This window comes from Bidens hawaiensis, unplaced genomic scaffold, assembly GCF_021521415.1.
Source record: "Bidens hawaiensis isolate Kalapana, Puna unplaced genomic scaffold, B.hawaiensis_p1.1 tig00018490_1, whole genome shotgun sequence".
NCBI lineage: Eukaryota > Viridiplantae > Streptophyta > Magnoliopsida > Asterales > Asteraceae > Bidens > Bidens hawaiensis.
The window spans coordinates 225,515-242,279 of record NW_027492797.1 but is presented as its reverse complement, the minus strand read 5'-3'; positions in this window follow the sequence as shown (position 1 = coordinate 242,279).

Sequence of the window (16,765 nt, the reverse complement as noted above, 5' to 3'; positions counted from 1 at the left end):
GCGATTCTACAGTATAGGGTTCTATAGTTTCACTAATCGGTATCTTTCCATAGGGTAGGAGGTTAGCAGGAACTAACTTCTATCGACGACCGTAAAAATATCACTGAAGCCTATTGATTTAAAACTACAACGTACTTAACACCACTTTTGGATCATGACGTGCTTTATTTGAATTACTCACAGAAGCACGGCTCCTTGCTTGATCAGAGGTTGATGCTTGTCATGAGGTTCATCTTCACTGCCACGTTCATAGCAAGTACAACTGTTTGGCATAATTTGATTTCTTCGGATGGATTGTTATTGAAGTTGTTGGGCTCGGAGTGGTTGTACATGAATGGGTTGGGGTTGCCGGTTCTCATGGCTTCAGTTGGTTCTACGAATGGGGCATTACGTCCATCTTTACCATACCTGTGGCCTACTATCACCCGACATTCTTCTTTCTGCCGATAACTATATTTTCCACATTTAAGGAAGGACTTTATGCGGTTCATTATTTCGCACCAGAACTAGTCTTAGTATAATTCTGGGTTGTAGGACGTACCTACTTATTCGCAAGTCTATCTTGCACTACACCTTTACCATTTCCCTTCTTTAACACTCAATGTTTCACCTAACGTCCTTTCATTCCCCTTCCCATAGAATCAAATATATCAATGCTGGCTTGCGACACAACCCTTCCAAAGGTTGTATATTTTACAGGTTTGACTATACTCCTTATCGATGGAGTTAGTCCCCAATATTGCACTTACTTCGCTTAGTTTCAGGAGTAATTAGTCATGTTACCAGACATGACAATTCCTTTAAACGATTAGCGCGTTCTAAATGATCAGCACACAACATTTCTATCTTTCATAGCTCAGTTTCAAATCTCTGAACTCAATTACTCGAATAAGAGTGCTCTGGTACTAGAATTTTAAATCCTGGCCATGTCATCTGAGTAATAATTTTCCAACTATAATTTTTGTACCATCGTGTTCCATCACGATACAACATAATCTACCAACATATCTGTAGCATATTTCACTACACAATATTCTAGACTCTTACCAATATCCTTAACCAATTCGATCTTTTCCATCCACTCGCTAATCTATTCCTCCCTTTACCATCAGTAAACTATTAATAATTTCCTTACCACAAACAACAAACATATCCTTCATACCGGATCTAATTCATTACGACTACTATTCATGTTTAGTTTACAACTAATACTTGTAGTCACAATAGTATCCGGTGGGACAATATCACTCTTAGTAATAACACTAAGAATTGAAATATTCAAAATCATGTGATTGCTCGATCTATAATTCTGCGATCACATTCGCATCAATACTAGCAGTGAGCTGTGATACGACATTTGGTATCATCATCTGCTATCTTCGAGCAATCAACTGAATCATATCAATCTCCATCATTGGAGTTACTCTTTTTATGTCATTCTGCCGTACTCATCCCGTACGCAGTAATCAATACTAATCTCACCGTATAACTCGTTACCAGCTCAATCATAACAGCAAGTACACATACACAACAAATATTATCATACAAATTACACATACCAGTATCTAGTATATATATATGTCCCACAATATAATAACATATAGACTTATCCTGACGTCGGTTAACGTCTAATTATGGTTCATAACCCTTGTCACCATCTGACATATAGATCTTTCTCAACAAAAATCAATGTTTAATATACTTGATTTCAATATCCTTCTGCATGTCAGCATAACCGATACATGCTCACCGTGAGCACCAAACGATTACGTACCATGGAGTTATAATATCCGTGTCTATTCGTATATCCGGCACACACAGTATACCTCCTACGAACGAACAACCAACTATGCCATAATGATTCCAACACTCCTTTGTGTATAGGTAATCATTCTATTCGAGCATACATGGGTGTAAACATCTAACGGATGTAAGGATAACATAGGAAGTTATCAGAATAGGCGGTACCGGTGTTGGTAGGGTATGGGATTTATCAAATTTTGGTTGGGAGTGACGGTTACTAGACATTTCTGGTTAATGTCAAACGGGAGATTTGACTTGGTACCATCATAACTATAACCCGATAAGTCCGACTTATTACCAACCGATGCTCTAGAAATTTCAGCATCCTCGGTACTTTTTATTATCACATCCCCCGGTTCCTTATCCGGGTCTTATTTCCCAATACTTGAACCCCCAAGATATGCACACGTATATATATATATACACATTAGCACATATAAATAATATTATATACTGTACACATATGTTGCCATTTTTACCTATTAATGTACCCCGTGACTTCCCCTGAATTCCCTCGTGCGGACAAGTCTGTTATTATGTTCCGGACCATAATAACTCACTTGTCCATCCAAGTTCATCCAGACCTCATCACTATAAATTATTAGTTGATATTCAGATCCTATAACACTTGAGCTACTGGTTATATTTTAGGTATCTTTTAAAGACATCCTAATTCTTTTATAACCAATGGCTCTGATACCAAGTTCTGTAACACCCCGTAACCGCAGCGGAAACGTAAACGGGATGCGACAGACACCTCTGATATCAACCACATTGTTTATAAAGAAAACCGAATGCATTAATATACTTCAAAATTACATTATCTCGTCCTTCATTACCGCCTAGGTGATACACACATCATACAATACGGTTCATAATTCTATCTGTTATAATGTATCCTAACGTCCAGCACGCAAACCTTACACACATCAAGAACTTAGCACGTAATCAATCATTTTATCTTAGTTGTACCTGAAAAGCATGTGAGAAAACGGGTCATCTACGAATAGTTGGTGAGTTTCACTAATTTAAATACACCATAACAAATCATTATGGTAATCATAAATAAGCGATGTAATTATACTGAGCCCACAAGTGAGAAACACTATTAACCCCGAAACATATCAAATAACCCCTGGGGACACTGTTAACCCAGAACACTTCCAATAACCTCTGGGAACTCTGTTACCCCAGAAACACATTTAATAACCTCTGGGGACACTGTTAACCCAGAACACTTCCAATAACCTCTGGGAACTCTGTTACCCCAGAAACACATTTAATAACCTCTGGGGATACTGTTAACCCAGAACACTTCCAATAACCTCTGGGAACTCTGTTACCCCAGAAACACATTTAATAACCTCTGGGGACACTGTTAACCCAGAACACTTCCAATAACCTCTGGGAACTGTGTTACCCCAGAAACACATTTAATAACCTCTGGGGACACTGTTAACCCAGAACACTGTTTCGGGCCTTACAATATTAACAACTCAGTTAATTACCATTTTAATACATTACCGTACGATTCCCGTACAATAAACATTATATAAATACATTCATTTCCATGCGTTCAGCATGTACTTAATCATTTTGATAGAAACATGCTTTCCGCCCCGGGAAAATATTTAAAACATTTCAGTAAAAAGGGGCTCGTGAAAACTCACCTTAGCACATGCAAGCAGGTAACAACAATCATTATCAATTAACACGTCAAATCTGTAATATGATCCCTACGATCGTTATTATACAATCATTGTTTATATAATCTTTAACCTTATCAATCGGTACATCTGGGACTCTGTTATCCCAGTACTGTACCTGTTCCGGGGGCAATGTTAACCCAGAAATACTTCTCCGGACTCAGATCGTGATGTCGTTTAGAGTTCCAAGGTCACAATTTCTATTAATCGTTTTCTCGTTTTGCGTGCCTAGCACGAATATCCGTTTTATGTTTCAAAAATGAGTTTGGTCACACACGACCCGAAAATAGTGGTTGTCTGATAATTTAATTTAAAATGTGAAATTATAGCTCGGTTTAGACGTCCCGATTGGCCGCGGGACCCGTTTCCGTCTTTGGCGTACCGGAAACTGTTAAATCGGTTAAAAATACCCAAATCATCCGACTTATTTTCGGATGATTCATTTTTACTTGTTTAACTCAATTATACGAAAATAGTCCATTTTTAAGGTTTTTATACACCAGTCAGCTCGCTTAAGCGAACTCCACCGGTTTACGCGTTTTACTTTAAAAGTTTGATAATTAGCACAAATAATTATCCGTTTACTCTCGGATCTTGAATTTTTGCACAAATCACTTTTTAACAATGGGGAATTTTATAAAAATATTTCCAGAATTAATTCTTATTTTTAAAATTTACTTATCTATTTTTAAACACCATTTAAACACTAAATATGTCGTAAATACCAAACGATCTTAGAAAAATCCCAAATTTCTCCTGGATGTCCCCTGCCATCCACATAGTCCCCTGTAATTTTTCCAAAACCAAAATCTTCTTTTAAATGCCATTTTTACTAAAACCGAGCTAGAAATCCCTAGAACTCGTTTAACCGAAAAGCCTACTTAGACTTCTCCAACGGACCTCAAATTTTGTGTGTGACTTATACATGATATGAAAAGCTTATCCACAATTTTCCAGAATTTTTCATGATATTTAACTATTTTTCACCATTTTTGGCCAAAACCGAGCATTAAATTCACCAAATATTCATCCTTCATCCAAAAATTACCAAAACTTCACAGAACTCATATTTCCATGTGTTTAACACCTCTGTAAAATTTCGTGACCTAACTCTAAACGACTAACAATCTGTCCAAAAACACATACACCGACAAAAACCGAATATACCTTTCGTTTTCCGCCACTACAAGCTACAAACTCATCTTTCCGCCTTATCTACCACTAAATACAGAGCCTACAAACAACATACCACAATACCAAGCAAGTTATACTCACGATCAAGCCATTTCTTTCATGGTTACGGTTATGATATAAAAACAAAGATTTTAACCGTAAAAATTCGTTTTTGACTCGTTTAACTCATTTCTTGGACCAAGATCCTTTGTATAACCCGTATACATCACTTGATCATGCAAGAATCGGTTTCATCTCAGGTTTTCACCCATTTTTCATTTGAAACCTCATTTTCTTGAAAGAAAACCTAAGAAAGGAAGATAAACACGATTACAACTCGGTTTTTACCTTGTGTTCTTGCTTGAAAACTCGGGTTTTGGTTCAAGAACTTGAGAGGATTCATGGTTTGTGGGAATGTGTTTGTAAAAAAAAAAAGAAATGAATTGTTTTGGTGGTGTTGATAGTCCGATCGGACTATGTTGGGTGGGTGGGGGGTCCCACAACTTCATTTCTAGCCACTCATTCCGATTTCCGTAATCTGGATAATGTTTTGGATAATCTGGTTCAGTTCGTTTCTCGGTTAAACGTTTAATTCGGTTTACAACGAGGCCAAAATGGTTGTTTTTCGGCTTAAAAATAAAATTTATATAAAACCGATTTAAAAACTTAAACCATGGCATTTATTAACTCGAAACGTCATATTATTAGTTATTACGCATCTTTTTTGGCTTGATCGATCGTCTCTTGCTCGGTTTGGTATTAAAGGTTTCGTTTATCGTACCGACGTACTATTAAATCGAAATCCTTTTTCTGTGCTTTAATCCACTTATCCCGAAGCTTTATTACTTCGTAACATCACTAAATATCATATATCTCGTCTATAATTGAACCCTCGATTCATTCGGGTTTCAATAACTATCGATCGTTTGATCGCATAATCAATACGGTGAATTATATATTCACGTACAATCAATACAGTGAATCATGTTTTCTCGTATAATTACCATGGTAACTCATGTACCCGACGTTACATATGACGTAACTAACGTCTACCGGTTAGGGTATACCTGGTTTCGTCGTAATCGTTACACAAAATCTTTTGATCAAGCGCTAGGGGGTTAAAGTCAAATTGGGGTGATCTGCTGAAAGCCAAATACACTTTGAGAAGAGATAAAAGGCATCATAGGTCCATAAGTGATGTCCATCTAAGCTTTATGCCTAATAGAACCTAATGTATATGTTGGGTCACACTTAATGGTTTATGCTTATGCTATTGGGCTTAGTTTTGGGATATTATATGTAAACCGAAATCCACACACGACGTTATGAACGTGTGTTTTGAAGCATTACCGTATTCTTATTGTGTTTATTTGGTTTATATTTAATCCATTCGATGTTAGATTCCGCCTAACAACGAGTTTACGTGATATCACATTGAAAGATCCTCTCACGAGATTTACAATTGGTATCAGAGCCTACAGACCTATTTTAGGCTCGGTTAAGGTGATATCATTGATTCAAAACGTAATTTTGATTGACAATTTATTGAAGATTTCTGGAAATTGAAGAACAGTTGTTCTTCGTGTTCATCGGGTTTGAGATAATTTTGAAAGGATTTGACTTTAATTCTTCTTTTAAATTCAAATCCCATTGTTTTCGAGATTCAACTTGATCACCAAGTCAAGATTTTAATGAGTTCTCGGACATTTGTGAGGGTTCTCGGGTTGTTTTGATCGTTCTCGGTGATTCTTGTTAGGTTCTCGGGCAATCCTGATCATTCTTAGCCAACACTCAGTGTTCTCGGGATGCTTTGGGAGTTTTCGGTTACTGTTCACTTGTTTTTGGTCAATAATTAGTGTCCTCAGGATGTTTTGGGCGTTCTCGGTAGACTTTCAAGGTTCTCGGTTGACTTTCAGAGTTCTCGATTGACTTTCAGGGTTCTCAGGCTTCTGGTTTTTGTTTGGGCTTTGAGTTTTCGGCTTGGTTTTATGCTTCTGGGCCTCTGTCTTATTGGGCCAGATTGGTCTTGAATCGTTTACTTGGACTATATTTTAAGAATGGACCAATTAACTAATACATCTTCAAATGCTGTTCTACATCAAGAGTTGGACTACATCATGGGAACTGCTACTTGTGTACCCCGTTTACTGTCTCATGACGGGTTCGCCGAGTGGAATTTCAGATTTGAGAAATATGTGAAAATGAAAGATGCAAAGATTTGGAGGAGCATTGTCCGGGATCCTCAAATTATTACTTATCAAAGAAAAGATTATGATGAGGTGATTGTGAAGCCTGTCGAAATGTACGTCGAAGCAGATTTTGAGAAAATTGAAGAGGATGAATAGGCTCTTGCTACCTTAACAATGGCACTTTCACCTGGAATTTCCCTGGGATTCAGAGAGCTACAGTCTGCTAAGGCATTTATGGGAAGAACTTATTGAAGTGTATGAGGGAAATGAGGATATGAGAAGAAGCCGAAAAGATCTTTTATGACAAGAGTTTAACATGTTCAATCATGTCATCGAAGAGTCGTTAGAGACACAACTTGAGAGATTTATATCACTGGTCAATGAAATGCGATCTGCAAACATAAACTTGACTTCGGTTGAAACAAATAATAAGATGGTAAACTCTCTGCCACAAAGCTGGTGTAACAATTCAGGTTTCCTGCTTTTTTTCTTTTATAACCGTTACCCGACCCATTTACGGGTTCGGGCTTTATCATCAATAAAAGTTCCCGCATTTACCGAGTTAAATTGATTCTTTTATTAATATTTAATTATTTATAATTGTATCTTTTAAGTTGTGGCATATTTAATCCAAACTATATGATTTATCCTCTTTTATACCCACCCTCAAACTTCTTGGTTCTAATTGTTAATAAGGTTATAACCCATATTTACTAATCTGGATATTCATGAACCAAACCCGGATCCATTATCAGTTCCTTGTACACGATTACACAATTGGTTAACTGAACCATAATATTCGTTCTTTTGGTTGCTCTTGATCTCGTAATTATCATAATAATCTTATCCACGGCCTATTAAACGATGAAAACGTGTTACTTAAATTCAAATCGTTCATCATTATCCCGTATTAACCAAACCTTAACCCTAATATCGGATTTCTATATAAACGAACATATATTAGCAATTAAACTTGCACCTACGGTCTCATACCCATCGCCAATTATAACCCTATAACTAATTACATTAGCTTTTCCGTTTACATGCTCGTTCATAAATCGGTTTGGCCGACTACTGTGGTGTCCAATTAACCCACTTTCGTTCATTGTTCAAGGCTTTAACGTTATCGTGTGATTTCCCGCATTCTTATTATGTCAATCACCTTTGCTTGTCTTTGAGGTGAGTACCACATTCCCTGTATTTTACTCGTTTTCCACGTTTGGGGACATGTGCGTAAATATATTTCTCATATATACTTATACATAAAACTGCAACTATTGTCTTATGTGCTAACGAATTTTATACCATACTTTTTACGTGCTTATGTGCTCATTGTTAATCGCATTCGGAGAGATCCAACATAATCTCATAATAGTATGATCGTTTGCCAGTTGTTATAGCCATTGTTCTTCTCGACATCTCATTTATCTTTGCTCATTGGTTAATTTGCTATTCTCATATGACTTGTGTGTTGCTCACTCAACCTTGTGTTGACAAATCTACTTTATTTTCAATGCATATGCAGGTCATAGTGTTATGTGAAGTAGTTGAAGTTGGAAGATTACATAAGGAATTATATTAGAGAAAATTTAACAAGACAATTATTTTTATGGCTATATTTGTTTGATGTTGTATTTGTTTTCGAGATATTGTAAAGAATATTTGTTTTATTTGAAATTTAATAATTAGATATTGAAATTTGTAATGTTGCATGATAGTAAACTTGAGAGCTGAGGGCAATCAGTTCACACCCAGACATTTCCGTCGTAGGTTGGGGTATGAAAGATTGGTATCAGAGCCGAATGTTTAAGATAAGTCGTTAAAGATTTCCTTAGTCACATGCTTAGGAGCCCTATACGTGCTTATCTGCCTAACTTACGTGTTCTATTTATTTGTTTGTTGCTTTCCTTAGTTAATAATTATTTTATTATATTATTATCATGCACACACACACTACTCCGAGGCTATGTCTCAAAATTCAAATTTTTTACTTAGATTAAAAAAAAATCAAAAATTAGATTGCTTTTATTTTGGGAAATTCCTTAAGAATTCTCACATGTTTTCTTTTTTTCTCATTCACCTTAGGGTTAGGTTATGTGGCAAGTCTTTGTAGTAATTGGAAGGGGGAGAGAACTGTGAGTCGGGCATTGACAAAACGGTTCCAAGAAACCAAGGTTAGATGCTATTCCTTACCTGGAGGATAACCTGACCATAGTACTCGATCTTATAGGGCAAAGCGGGACACCAATGCCATATGACCGACACCCTAGGCTATCAACTGTGACCACATTAGTGGTTGCATTCCTTATAATAATTTAAACCGAATTCACGGTGATTCGTGACGTAAATTCGGTAACCTTCCGATTATGGTGTTATGTTATTTTAAATGGTTAGTCGGAAACCCTAACTATCCGTTTCTCAACTCGTTTTTCGTATTTTTGTTGGAGTAATCAACGTGGTGATTCACGAGATACTCCAACTACCAAAATTTTATTTCGATAGTTCGTTATTTAGTTGGGACAGTTAAAATGCTATGAAATGCTCTTGGGTCGTCCAACTTCATCGCATTGATAATTCGTTAATTGGTTGGGACAATTAAAATGCCATGTAACGCTCATGGGCCGTCCAACCCACCTATTTTAATCGTTATTTAGTTGGTACACTTAAAATGCCATGTAATGCTCATGGGCTGTCCAACTACCCTGTTTTTATTTGTTAATTTTGGTGGGCCATTCAAATTTCCATGGAAAGCTCACGGGAGACCAACATCCGCAAATGCATTTCGTTAGTTATTATGAAGCTAACTTAACCAACAAAACTTAATATATTTTTTAACTTACCCCGTCTCCTCATTCTAGTTATCTCACGTTAATCTCATTAGTTACGTCAACTCATGAATATTTACACATATGATCGCTCAACTCATAAATCTTTACTCTTATTTTTCCGTAGAATGTCGTCACTTATAAACCATCGTCGTCACCAACGTTCATCCGGTTCACGAGATTGCTGCTTGGCTGCTAGGATCATAAAAGAATTCGCTGCTACAAAGCCCATGATTGTCACTCAGATCCAAAGGCTCAACTCCAATGGATGCGCCACTTCAGCCGGTCCGAACCAATTTGATTTCCGCAGCTTTTTGAGCGCCAAACCCCCATCCTTACGTGGTGAGGAAAATGCCACTTCCTTGCTTCAATGGTTCGAGGAAATGGAAAATATCTTCATCCACTGTGAATGTCTGGACGCCAAACGCACCAAGTGTGCCTTGAGCCGATTCGAGAGTCGAGCTGTCACCTGGTGGAATGCCTTGAGGAATGACCAAGGGTCTGACTTGGTCGTATCCATGCCTTGGGAGGAACTGAAGGAGGAAATGAATAAAGAATTTTGCCTGGAACACAAACTGCAGAGACTTGAGGCTGAATTTTGGGAACTCAAGCAGGTTGATGGGGATAAGTCCACCTACTCTAACAGTTTTTGTGAGCTTAGCTGAATTGTACCCCACTTGGTAACCCCCGAGGCTTGCGGCATCCAGGAATACATTTGCGGTCTACCAACCCTTTTCCACGATGCTGTGGTGAGTCGCGACCCTCTAACCATCGGTGACGCAATGGACCTAGCTACCCATCTCATTGATAGCCATGTTCGGGATCGAACCTTGTCTCGTAAGGACTCCAAGAATACTCACGAAAAATCTAAGACCGAATCCTCCACCGATGCAAAGCCAAAACCAAGCCCACTTACAACAACAATACCCGCTTCAACAAGAACAACAACCACAAACGTAAGACCAACCACCAAAACTACTCCATCAACCAACCCTACAACCAAGCTCCCAATGACCCTAATGCTCCAAACAATAACACTTACTTTGGTCCCCATCCCCTTTGTGCCAAGTGTAACTGTCACCACCCTGTTCAATCCCATTGCCGACTGTGCACTCAATGCAACCGTTACGACCAATTTTCTAACTCTTGCCGTGCACCGCCTGGTTCACAACTCATTCAAACCCGGTCTGCACCCCCTACTGCAAGACCTGCAGCTAACCCTGCTTATTGACCTCATTCCGATGCAAATGGGTAGTTTTGATGTTATCGCAGGGATGGATTGTTTAGCCTTCAATCGTGTGGAAGTTGTTTGTTTCGAAATGTTCACCCGTATACCTCTCGAGAATGGTCGTATTCTTAATGTTTTCGGTGATACTCCAACGTCGAAGCTTAATCTTATGTCGTGATTTCAAGCTCAATGTTATTTAGGCAAGGAATGTGTCGCCTTCCTAGCTCTTGTAGTGGAGAAAGAGCGGAAAGAGAAGAGGATACCTGATATTCCAATTGTATGTGATTTCCCCGACGTTTTTCCAGATAACGTCACAGGTCTTACTCCGGTTCGTCAAGTTGAATTCCAAGTTGATTATACTTAGAGCTAACCCCGTAGCTAAAGCCCCTTACCGTCTTGCACTTTCTGAAATGCAAGAACTCTCGAGCCAACTCCAAGAACTCTCAGACAAGGTTTTATTTGCCCGAGTTCTTCTCCTTGGGGTGCCCCTGTGTTACTCATCAAAAAGAAAGATGGCTCATTCCTCATGTGCATCGATTACCGTGAACTCAACAAGCTTACTGTCAAGAACCATTTTCGCTGCCTCGAATCGACGATCTTTTCGAACAAATTCAAGGAGCCGCATACTTCTCGAAGATTGATCTCCATTCGGGTTATCAACAACTCTGAGTTAGTGAAGAAGACATCCCCAAGACCGCCTTTCGTACTCGTTATGGGCATTACGAGTTCTGTGTTATGCCTTTTGGGCTAACTAATGCACCCGCAATTTTCATGGATCTCATGAACCGTGTGTGTAAACCTTACTTGGACAAGTTCTTTATTGTTTTCATTGATAACATCTTATTTTATTTGAAATACGAGAACGACCACAAGAATCATCTCCATACCATTCTTGACCTGCTTCGTAAGGAGCAATTGTACGCAAAGTTTTCTTAGTGTGATTTTTGGTTAAAGGAAGTTCATTTTTTGGGCCACATTATAAACGACACGGGTATTCATATTATTCCCGTGAAGATTGACGCTGTTAATAATTGGAATCCGCCTACTTATCCTGACGATCTTTCCTTGGTTTGGCGGGATATTACCCTCGATTCATTCGAAACTTTTCAAAGATCGCATCGCCCCTCACCACATTAACACACAAGGGTAAAACATATGTGTGGGGGTCAAAGCAAGAAGAAGCCTTTCAAACCCTTAAAGACATGCTTTGCAATGCTCCTATTCTTGCTCTTCCCGAACGTAATGAAGATTTCATCGTTTTCTGTGAAGCTTCTAACCAAGGTCTTGGTTGCGTTCTCATGCAACGAGGCAAGGTTATCGCTTACACTTGAGACAACTCAATGTTCACGAGAAACTATCTCTATGGCACGAATTGTGTGGTGTTTAATAATCCTAAGAGTCTCTACACATTTTTGACCAAAATGAACTCAATATGAGACAACGTCGATGGGCCAAGTTGCTTAGCGACTACGAATGAGAAATTCGCTATCATCCTGGAAAGATGAATGTCATGGCCATCGCTCTCAATCGTAAGAAACCACTCAAATCCATACTTCTTACTTGCGTTCTTGTTCAAAATGATCTCGAAAAGCATGTTCTCGATGCTCAACACGAATCCGTTACCGAAGGTAATATGTATGACGAGATGTCGTGTGGTGCAGAAACCCAACTTGAAACTAAACCCAATGGTCTTCTTTACTTTCTGAACCGCTTATGGATCCCAAATCGTGATGATCTCCGCACATTTATTATGAAAGAAGCTCATAAGTCACGATATTCCATACATCCCGGTGCGGATAAGATGTACAACTACCTTCGTTCTATCTATTGGTGGCCTAGAATGAAGAAATATATCGCCTTTATGTTTCTAAATACCCCACGTGTTCCAAGGTGAAAGCCGAACATCACCAACCTTTTGTCTTACTCGAGCAACCTCTCGTCCCCAATGGGAAATGGGAAGGTATTTCTATCGATTTTATCAGTAAGCTTCCTTCTACCCTCAAGCAACATGCTCATATTTTGGTAATTATTGATCGTTTAACCAAGTCCACACATTTTATTCCCATCAAAGAGATGTAATCCTTTGATCAGTTGGCACGTATTTACGTTGAGAAGATTGTTTGTCATCAAAGAACCCCTTTATCTATTATATACGATCGTGATGGTCGTTTCACTTCTCGCTCTTAGAAGTCTCTCTAATCCGCTTTGGGTTCTCGTTTGGATCTTAGTACTGCTTATCAACCACAATCTGATGGTCAATCCGAGCGAACGATTCAAACTTTAGAAGATATGCTCCGTTCTTGTGTCCTCAATTTTGGAGGCAATTGGGATGTTTATCTATCGCTTATCGAGTTCTCTTATAATAATATCTTTCACTCTAGAATTGGTATGGAACCTTTTCAAGAACTCTATTCTTGCACATGTCGCTCCCCGATTTGTTGGAACGAAGTTGGTGAATCTCATATCAGTGAATAAGAAGAAAATTTCTCGCAAGACAATTTCTCTATGTTAAAATCTTCTCATCTCGCAAGACAATTTCTCTACAATGTTGCTTCTAATAATGCTCTCATCTCGCAAGACAATTTCTGTATGTTCAAATCCTCCAGGGTCAGTATGCTCAGTCACATTAGTTTCAAAACAATTTCTCAATGATTAATTCTGCTCAATGTCTATTCACTCAGCCTCCACCACATCATACTCACGTGTTCCTTCAACAACATGCTTCTACAACTAAGCCTTAATCAACTACTGCGTCCTCAAGAAAACATTGCCTTGATGGCAAGATTTATGAACTGCAACAATGCCCATATTCATGTTGCTGAAGAAGAAAACGATGTTGAGGAACAAGTTAAGGATCTTCAATTTGCCTTCATGGCATTCTCCTCTTCCAGCTCATCCGAGGTACGTTCTGAATTATGTTCTCAATCATGTGTTAATAAGGTAGATTTATATAAATCTCACAATAGTAATCTAATTAGAGAAATGGAGGAAATAAAACATGAAAACTTCACTCTTAAGAAACTAGAAAAGGCTTTAAAAGAAAAACTAGAGCCACAACAAAAGGATTTCTCAAAACTTCAATCCGAATTTAACATAAAATGTTGTCAACACTTGGATGCTAAACAAAGAATTGTTGAGCTAACTGCTGAGCTAGAAGCCTCTAAGTTGGAGATTTCTAAGTTAACTAATAAGTTTAAAAATGCTGAATTTAACTTGAAGAAATTCGATGTCTCTAGTGTCTTTGTTGAGTCAATGACTAAAAATCAACAAAAATGGAAGGAAAACAAGAGTGAGGGTATTGGGTACAGTGTGGTCCCCCCTCCATATAATGACAGCTACACCAGGCTTCCTCTTATTAACGAAAAGGAAGAAATGGAAAAAGTTTATGTAGTATGGTAAGCCAACTGCAAATGGAAAAAGTGCTCTTGGTTCAGTAAAAACTATTGAATCAACCTCAAGGGTGAATGATACTAACGTGTTTGCTTCACGTGCAGATGAAGTGATTGTTGAGGACTGGACTGATGAGGATGATGATTTACCTGTTTTGAATACTGAAGATATTAATGCTAATTTTTCGTTAAATTTGCCTTTTTTTGAACTCTGTTGCTACTAATGTTTGTGTGGGCTATGTTTTTAAGAGTGAAGACAATCGTGTGGTTGTTTATGTTAAAAATTTTGAAAGGGGTGGTATGGTCTCGAATAAATCTAATAAAATTAAAAGTTTGCATAAATCTGTATCACCTACGTTTGTTAAAGAAGGAAGTTCATGTACTAATAATTGTTATATATCAAATGCTAAGTCCAAAGCAGAACAAACCGTCTCACACAACAGAACAAGACTCGGAACTGACAATAATAAATTTTATGTTAAAAGGAGTTTATGTTTTAATTGTGGTATTCCTGGTCACATTGTTAGAAACTGTCCACACCGTCCATATGTCCCATATTATGGGTATCATTAGAGGAATATGTCTTAAAATACCTTCTATAAATTTAGTTCTAATAAATCAAGGAATTATGATGCAAATCCCTCTGACGGTGATTGAAAAAAAAACAAGTCTAACATGTTAAGCTCTCATCAGACCAAGTCTACCTTGTTTCAAAAGCGTGATGGAAACTCGGTTTCGGTCCCGAGACCAAATTCAGCCTCTGGATCGAAATCATCTAGGAAATTAAAGTTAAATGTGTTTTCCATCCGCAAACTAGAGACAAAGTCAACTGGTTATGCTAATAACAAAGTTTTAAAGCCCAAATATAAATGGTTTCCCAAATCTCTTGTGTCCAAGCCATCAAAAACTTCCTTCTCAATCTTAGATAATCAGGAAGACATGTCATTGCAACCTGTGACACGCATAGATAAATCAGGCTTACCCGGCACTACTATGTACTGGGTACCAAAAACTAATTAATCGCGCACATCGTGCAGGACCAGCTATGACGGAATATCATCAGACGTTGGTATATTGATAGTGGCTGTTCCAGGCATATGACATGATACATTTCTCAACTACACAACATTCAAATTTTTAATGTTGGGTATGTTTCCTTTGTGGGAGGAGAAAGGGGAAAAATTACACAGAAGGGTACTGTAAGTAATGGTGTTCTCAAATTTGAAAATGGTAACTTTGTTCTGGAATTGAAACACAGTATGCTCAGCGTCTCACGGATCTATGATAAAGCTTTTTCAACTCATTTCACTAACAAAGAGTGCCTTATTTTAAAACCTGGTATCATTATGCCAGAAGATTAGGTTCTTGTTCGATCACAAAGAAAAGATTATGATTACGTGATCGACATGAATAAAAATGTTCCTGCTGAAATCATTTGATTATTTTCAAAAGTGTCAGAACATAATGCCATGCTCTGGCATTGTCGTCTTGGTCATGCAAATATTAAAAACATAAACCATATTGCTAAAACGACATAGTGCATGGTTTTTGCCAGTTAATGATTTTCTAACAATTGATAAATGTGTAGCTTGTGCTTTAGACAAACATCATCGTAAATCTCACAAGACAAAAGTGGTTAATACTATTTCCTCGGTTTTTCAATTGCTTCATATGGATTTGTTTGGTCCGGTTCATGTATTAAGTCTTTCTCGCAGTTCTTATTGTCTGGTTATTACTAATGACTACTCATGTTTTACTTGGGTGTTTTTCTTGTCAAATAAGAGTGAATCTGCAAAATTGATAGAACGCTTTGTGGTGCTCATGGAGAATCAACTCAATCTGAAACTAAAAGGAATTCGCTGTGACAACGGCACAGAGTTCAAGAACTCAACATTGAATTATTTTTGCCAGGGGCTTTGCCCCTTGGACCCTGCCCCTTGGACCTTGGACCCTGCCAGGGGCTGCCGCCCCTAGACCCCGCTGCCAGGGGCGCTGCCCCCGGACCCCCGTTCGTTGTGGGTAGTAATTAAGACTAGAAAGATGTTATAAGTAGTGATAGTTAAATTGATATGTATACTTGTTATACAGTCAGCCGTGCACAACTGAAGAAAGGGATTACGATCAACGGAGAACGTAACCGTGTTCAGGTGAGTTTCTAGCCCCACTTATGTGTTATGTTTTCGGGGCTGTGTGCATACTCAACATGTTTGTTAATACACTTATCCTAAGAGATAAGTGTATGCCATATGTGGATAATGTGAAATGTATGAATGATTGCTTGATGATACGTGAACGATCTTCGGATATTGCACGTACTGTCAGGTTGTAACGCTATGTATAAGGTAAGTATGTTATGTATGTTTATGTGTATGAACATGATAGAGATAATAGAAGAAAGAAATGATAATGTATGGTTGTATGGTTACGAAAAGGGTACCGAGCCCTAATAATT